The sequence below is a fragment of the Trichechus manatus genome, unplaced genomic scaffold (assembly GCF_000243295.1).
Source record: "Trichechus manatus latirostris isolate Lorelei unplaced genomic scaffold, TriManLat1.0 scaffold00165, whole genome shotgun sequence".
In the NCBI taxonomy this organism is placed as follows: domain Eukaryota; kingdom Metazoa; phylum Chordata; class Mammalia; order Sirenia; family Trichechidae; genus Trichechus; species Trichechus manatus.
The window spans coordinates 3,943,279-3,951,597 of record NW_004444101.1 but is presented as its reverse complement, the minus strand read 5'-3'; positions in this window follow the sequence as shown (position 1 = coordinate 3,951,597).

The window sequence follows — 8,319 nt, the reverse complement described above, 5'->3', positions numbered from 1 at the left end:
AGCAGGCTGTGGACGGCGCTGACCACCAACCCCTGTGACCCTGCGTGTGGACGAGCAGGCTGTGGACGGCGCTGACCACCAACCCCTGTGACCCTGTGTGTGGACGAGCAGGCTGTGGACGGCGCTGACCACCAACCCCTGTGACCCTGCGTGTGGACCAGCAGCCTGCTATCACCTGGAGCTCAAGTGCTCACTCCCAGGGGAGTCCCCTGGACAAGCAGAAAGCCCCCAGTCAGCAGTGGGTCCCCAGGGCCATTCCCAGGGCCCAGCCAGATGGAGGGGCTCTGTTCAGCCTGCCAGGCCCTCCTCCCCTCCCCCATCCTCAGGTTGGGACCCCTCCCCACGTTCCTTCTTCCCCTGGAGGGTCAGCACCGGTTTCCGACGGCCCCGTGAGGACTAAGCGATGAGAGGACGCGCTGTTATCAGCCGGAGCCAGGCTCTGAGGAACCCTAATCACCGTTTCCTGTGGGCCATTGATCTCCCAATGGCCTTCTGAGCTTTGGACCAGCTGTCTGCCATCTCTAGGCCCACAGCTCTCCGAAAAGCTCCGTGTTTTCATGGTGTCAGCAGGAAAACAGGAAATGGCTTGGAAAATGGGCTCGTAAAACAATGGCGTAAGGAGGCTGAGCCTTGGATAAACAGTCCTGGTTGCCCTTCGGAAGGTCTGGATGTACATGCACACTCACACACACTCAGAATGCGTGCTCTGCGCTGCTGTGGAAGACAAATGACCGAGAAACTAACAGGCCAGCAGTTCTTCTCTAGCCCGCAGAGTCGGTGGAGAAAACGTTGCTGGTTGACAGAGGAGGAACTGGCCGGGGGTCCCACTGCGGGTGGGCACCAGCCGCCCGGTGCTGTGCTCGGATGCAGGCAAGTATCCTGCAGCATCAGCACTGGGAGTGCGGCCCGGCCGCCTGACAGGTGCACCGCCCACCCGCAGCTCAGCACATGCAGGGCCCGGCGGGAGGCCAGGTCCCTGCCAGGTGGGCTGGGGGTCAGTGCCCAGGGTGGGCAGGGCTTGTGGGTGGAGAGGAGTCTGTGCTGGACCTGCTTCTTCCTTCCACCCATCTGCAGAAAGCCCAGCTCTGGGATTTGCAGGGCTTGGGGCCTTGGAGGGAGGGAGTTTCTGTGGTTTCCTATAGATTAGGGTATCTTAGTTAGTTGATTTGAAAGGTAAACTTACCTAAGGAAGGAGAATGAGAGCCTGGAATTAGCCTGTTGGTTCTTTTGCAGTGAGAATTAGGCATGACTTACACAGCTTCTGCTAAGGGTGACCTTGAATGGTGACTGTTTAGTACTCCTAATACTAAGGACCCTGTGTGGTGCAATGGTTAAGCGCTCAACTGCTAACTTAAAGGTCGGCAGTTTAAACCCACCCAGCGGCTCTGTGGAAGAAAAGGGCTGGCAATCTGCTTCCATCAAGATTACCGCCAAGAAAACCCCATGGAGCAGTTCTGCTGAGTGATACACGGGTCGCCATGAGTCAGAATCAACTCCGTGTCAACTAGCAATGACTAATAACAACTAGGTCTTTGCACACACTATCACCTTTCACCATCTGGTCAGCCCCAAGTGGTGGGGTCGGGGATCGCATCCACTTTGTTTCTCAGATGAAGATGCGATGTGGGCCCAGGGAGGGGCAGCTGGTTGACCACACGGACTGCCTAGGCTGAGCTTGTAGTAGAATCGAGGTGTCTTGCTTCCTGGGGCTTCTTTGGACATCGAGCCATCTCTGTCGGGCCATGCAGTGGGTATCAGAAGTCAAGGCCAGGCTGGGGAGCCCCAGGGGGCACCTCGTTCAGCCTGACCCCTGCACTCTGAGCACAGCTTCCTGTTTAGAATCAAAATCTCCTGGTTTGAGGCAGATGGGCTGATAATTCCTGTTTGAGCAGAAGTCTTTGCTGACAGGCGTTAGATGCTTTCTTTCTTGAAAGGGTGCTGCTGCAGCAAGTTCTGTCTCAGGATGCTCTCAGCCAAGTCTGGCTACCTGTGGGTCTCAGGTGTACCCACTCACTCGGACCCTTGCCTAGTTTCCCCCTTGCTGATGTGTATGACACCATGGGAAAATATTTGGCAGTGATACTCTGGTATGTGGACCTCAAAGTGGCTTGCAAATATGGCTTTTTCTGGTCCTTTCTAAAGGTAGGTAGGTGGTCGTCAGTAACCACCCTCCCCAGATGATTTTTTTATTCTAGGATAAAGCTTTGATATTAAGTGGAAGGGAAGTGCTTGCCTGAGGTGAAACACAAAATTGAGTACAATCCGGGCCCTCTTACTACAGGGCTTCAGGCCTGCATGCTGTCTTGTCCAGAGTGAGCAGTGCATTCACCGATCATAGAAAAGGGTGAAAAAGACTAAAATTAAGAAAAGGAAGAGATTTTTTGAAAGCAGTGTGGTTGGTGGAGGGCCAGTGCTGTCCGTGGTCCGTGAGTTCCATCCACACAGCACGCCCGTGGCTGGGCCACTCTGGGAGACCGTGGCTTGTTAGATGACTATTTCTTGTAGAGTCCCAAAATATCTCTCTGTGAATTTCACCCATTTTCTCTACTTCCTTTTGGAGTCACATGTGCATCGTCCAATCACTTCAGCCTTTCAAGTACTTGGAGATGTTCACACACTGGAGTTTCCTTTTTTCAGGATAAAGTGTCCTCGGTTCTCTTATTGGTCGTCAAGGGCCACAGCCACTGGGCTCCCTCCCACGTTCCCCTCTAATTTGCTTTTGTTTGTTGAGGGAAAGTGATGATGGTGGCCACTGGGCCCCTGAGCTTACAGACAGACTGCATTCCCCAGCATCCTTCACTGTTAGCACAGCCATGGAGGGGGAGTGATGTGCATCTCTCTGGATGAACCTGGCCCGTGAAGACCCCCACATGTCCCCCGCCACCCCATGCCCATCTTCCCTCTGACTGACAGGGAGAGCGACCCCAGGGTGCTCTTGGAAGCCACGTGTTCAAGATGGCAGCACCCCCGTCGGTGGGTCCCTGAGTCACCGCGTGCAGCAGAGCACTACCACTCCTGCTCCATCAGACCTGGAACTATCCCTCACTGTGATGGTAGCAACGATTACATGCCTGGGCCTATTTGTTCTTGTAGCCTCGTCTACTGCAGCCAAATAGCCGATACATGGTGGAAAGCCATGGTTTGGTCCCATCTCTACCCAATACCTGTGTGTTCCCACCAATCCCCCAGAGTCGTCCATATCTGCTCCCAGCTTCCCTGGGTGTTGTCTGACCTGAGATCACCCCAAAGCAACACACCCAAGGCAATAGTAATGTTTCGGTGTCTTCATATCACTGTGGACGATGATGAACCAACTCACAACCCTAAGTTTCTCTCTCCCAGGTTCTACTAATGAGCAGGACTTTGAAGTCCTGGAGACTGTTCTCGATACCAGCTTCCTCTCCACAGGGGCACTGCAGCGAGAGCTGATCTTCCCCAGGTTAGAACATGCTGCAGTGTGCCAGAGGACAGATTAAAATTATTTTTCAAAAGCAGCTCAAGAGCGGAGCAGTACACCATGCCCCCAGTGACTCTGGGCAGGATGACGTGTCAGGGCTTCCCGTAAAAACAGCTCGTCCACTCTTTGGTGCACCACTTGTCCCTACAGGAACACATTTCTCAAGATCAGGTGTTCTCCGCCTGCAGGAGAAGGTGGCCAGCAGTCTACCAAGGGTAGGAAGCAAAATCACAACACCTCCTCCCTCTCTCTTCACCTCACATGACATTTGTCCAACTTCATGGCCTGCGACTTGGGGACACTTTTTTCCCCATTAAATGAAAATGAGACTTGTCTGGAGTGGTGAATTTTCTGGGCGGTCCTTCCAGAGATGAAGCACACTCAGGTCTTTAAATAACATGAGATATGGAAGTGTCCTTGAGTGTGGGTTGTTTGGAAGTGCTTCCTCTTCCCCTCCTCGTCTGGCTTTGCCGGGGGTGGGCCTACTAGGTGGGATGAGGACAAGAACGTACTTCTCCAAAAGAGTCCAGAATGAGGATACAAAACTTGGATGGAGGAACAACTGCAGAGACGTTGAGCGGCTTGCCCAGCATTGCTCAGCCTGGGGGAACCAGCAGTCAGGCCTCCACTCTCTGATTGCAATCCCCACAGGTTCGTTCCTCTTGGCCGTGGTACTGCTCTGGAAGACTCCTGGAAGGAAGGCGTTCCAGGCTGGGGTCAAGCCCATAATCAGGGGTGATGGAATCAGATGGGAGAAGTGGACCAGAAGCTGTGAGGAGGTGGGCTCACAGACTGTGGAGGGTGAATGGAGGGCTTGGATTTTATCCTGTAAATGAGGGTGTGTGAGGTGGTGGCAGTGAGTGGCTCTGGGCAGGGGCTGGTCATGGATTTCAGGACCGTTACCAGGGTATCACAGTGATAGGGGCCGTCCCAGGCGGCAGCACTAGAAATATAAAGAAGAGGTACATATGGCCAAACTGGAGGAAAGCTGGAGGGAGGGGCTCCCCATCCCAGGTCCTGTCCATCCTCTTCCATGTCTCACCCCATTCTGCTTCATTCCCAGCTCCCACCCTTGTTCTTCCCTTTTCTGCCGAACCTCCAGTGAGCTCCTCAACCCTCACACCTGTACCTCCCTTCTTTCCAAAGGAAACTGTTTCACACCTTCCCCTCTGTCTTCAAACCCCCACCTTCTCCCCCATCTTCACCATCCACAGATGACCTTTCGTCTCATTTCACTGAAAAATTGACCCACTCAGACAAAGACTTCCACAGGTTCTCCCCAGCAGCCAGCATCTGTGCACATGGACAACCCTTCCCCCCATGATTATGGATGCACCATCCGGGGTCCTAAGACCAGCCTCCACTCAAGCCCCATGTCCCATCTCTTCTCACTCACTCATGGATGTTACTCCTGCAGATGCTCCTTCTCTCCTACATCACCAATTCCTCCTCTTTTCTGGATCATTCTCAGCACACAATCATGCCGGAGTATCACCCAACTTAAAAAAGTAAAACTACAAGCTTGCCCTGGAAACCACCTGGCCCTTGGGCTGGCTCTCACTCCATTCCTCTGCTCCTGGAAGGCACTGCGTGCACAAGCATGCTGTCTCTATTCCGTCCCTCCCGTTCTCTCTTTAACCCATTCCCAGTTGTCCTGTTGTTGCCCATCTCTCTGAGTTGGCAGGGAAGGAGGAAGTTGCTTAGGGGAGTAGCTAAGAGGACAGAGATTGGCAGGAGGGGTTAGTCTACCATGAGTGTGGCAGCCAGGACAAAGGGCAAGAGTGGCTTCAGTGGGCTGGTCAACCAGCCTCTCCTCACTTGGTCTCAGGACCCTACGCTCTTGCTTCTCCCCTCCCACTGGCCACTCCGTCCCAGGTCCTTCACTGGGTCTCGTTTTGCTGACCTGTAAGCACGGGAATGCCCCAGGTTAGGTGGCACTCAAACATACCAAGATCATAAAGATGGCGCAGGACTGGGCAACATTTCTTTCTGTTAACCATGAGTTGGAGCCAACTCAACAGCATCTAACGACAACAACACCACCATTCCGTGGTGTGACTGTACTGCAATTTGATTACCTACCTGTTTGTTTAAGGACATTTGGATTGTCTCCAGTTTGGGTTTTATGAATAAAGCTGCTATGAACATTTGTGGGCATGCCTTTGTGTAGACATCTCACTCATTCCTCATGGGAAAATGCCCTGGGATGGAATTGTTGGTTCATAAGGTGGTTGAATTTTTTTTTTTAATCTCACCAATATCTTCCACAGTTTTAGTAGAGTTATCTATTTATAGTTGTGACATAATATTATACAAGGTAAGTAAAGCAGACATGACTATAAATTTGATGTACTATCTGAGAGAAAAGATTCTCCTTTCCATAGAATTCATTTCTTTGAATTGACAAATTGATGATATTTATATTTTCGCATTTATTTTGTCACCACAGAATAGGTAGACTACTTCATTCATTTGGGATTTCAAATATGTTAGCAGTATATTTTGATTTGCAGGTACGTATTCATAGTTAGCATATTGATAGCCAGGCCTCACTCATCTTTGCTTTACAAAGGACATAATCTACTTTAAGGACTTTGCAAGAAAATTAACTTTATGAAACTCTGACAATTGGTTCTGTGAAGTGGCTCTTGCTTGGTGTTGGGGGCTTATGACATTCAAGTATGCCACTCCTTACTCTGTCTTGATGTCATCCACCAATCTCCTGGCCACACCCCTACAGCCATTGTAAAAGTTTGGAAACTGGCTCACTGTCCTTTCCACCCAAGTCCAGACACCATTACTAAGTGACTCTGAAGCCCAAGTAGCTCACATAGCCACCATCCTAGCCCTAGATCCCTAACTTTCTCAAAATTATTAACCATCATTATTTAACTAGCCACATTCATGACCATGACCAGCATCCTGGCATTGCCCGGAATGGCTCCATCTCTGCGTTGGGTTTACACCTTCCATTCGGGCTGCCTAAGTAAAGGCCTTGGGCCCAGAGCATTCTCTGATAAGGAGGCTGGGAATTGGGTTGCCTTTTCTCTCCTGGTTCCTTCTCCTTATCAGAGAAGCCTTCCGCCTATTCTGGGCACACAGTAACTGTCTCTGTCTCTTGCGCATGCACAGGTACCATATGACACCTGGCCAACCCACTTCTATATCTGTTCCCAGTGGGGAGTGAACGGGGTCTCTTGTACTGTAGCACAAGATGGGGAGCATGCCAGATTGTAAGAGCTGACCTTGGGGGATGAACTGAAGGGGAAACAGGGTTTGTGAGGCTGAACATGAGAGCTCTCATACGTTCCACTAGTTCACTACAGTTCGCATTCCTATGTAAACCTCTGACATGGAGCCACTATTGTCCACCACCACTACAAAATCTCTGCCCTCCCACTGTGGGATGCAGAGATCTGCTCTGGTCCTGCAGTCGCCCAGGACTTGGCCTCGTATGTAAGTCTCCCTAATAAACTCCTTCACTGCTGCACTGGAGTTGCCCACCTCTTCCTTCTCTTGTCACGCTCCATTTTTGGAGGCAAGTTTCATGTTACTGGTCCATGCCTGGACACTCTGAAATGTTAACCTCTGAACCTTCCAGCTCTTTTATTCCCTTACTCTCCAGCAGCTGCTCTGTGCCCTCACTGAGAGCTCTGCTCTTGTCAGAACTCTTTGGTTACAGATGACAGAAACCCAACTTAAATGATTGGCTCACTTATCTGGCAAATCCAGGAACTGATGATTTCAGGTGTGGCTGGTGCCATGGGCTCAAGGCATGCCTTTAGTTATTCCTATTTGCCCCTCTCCACTGTCGGCACTTTCTTTCTGTCAGTTTGTATTGGCTTTTTTCTTCAAACAGGTGTCTCCACCTGGCTGCCAACATCACCACTGGCAGCCCCAGTCCCACGTCTTTAAGACATGTGATCCAGAAGGAAGAAAAGCTTGTAGAGTCCAAATATTAAATCTCATTGAGAGATTCTGATTGGCTGTGCTTGAGTCACATGCCTACAATGTTCCAGTCACTAAGGAGGGGTGTGGCATATCTTGACTGACCCCACCTGTAGCAAAGAAAAGACAGGGCCCCATGGTGGAAGGTGGAAGGTTCCTCGGGAGTGAGGCCGTTTTGGCTCTACCATTTTGACCCAGTAAAAAAGGGGGAGCCCTGGTGGTGCAGTGGTTAAGAGCTTGGCTGCTAACCAAAAGGTCAGCAGTTTGAATCCACCAGCTGCTCCTTGGAAACCTATGGGGCAGTTCTGCTCTGTCCTATAGGGTCGCTATGAGTCAGAATCGACTCAACGGCAACAGGTTTTTTAGTACAAGGGAACTTGAATGGTCCCTTTCTTTTTGAACTCATATCACCAACCTGAGATGTGGGTTTGCTGGATCTTCACTCCAAGTCCTTCACCTTCCAGCCAGCCCTGCCCATTCCCACCTCCAGCCCTGGATCCCAGCTTTTCCTGTCCAGTAGTGCCCTTGCTTACCCAGGACAGGTCTCAGTTCCAGGTTCTCCTGTTTTTCCTGGGCTCCCAATCCCTGCCCAGAAAGGCAGACCAGCGTGCCAGGGCATCCTGGGTCCCGCCTGCTCCTGCCTGTGGCTGATTCCTGCCCAGACAGTGATGTGGTTCACCAGGTCTCTCTGTGTCCATTTTCTTTCTTCACTTTCCCGGTGCCCTCCTGAGCCTAGACTGGCTCTAAGTTCTAGAGTTGAGCACTACCACTTTCTGAGGCCAGCATTGCCCTTGAGTGCCCGATACCCCACACGGAAGAGGGAGAGACAATGGGGGCTCAAAACTCAGGCACTCTTCTACGCCCAGGGCCACGTCCACCCCTCCTGATGCTGCTGCTCTGCTGGAGAAGTTTTT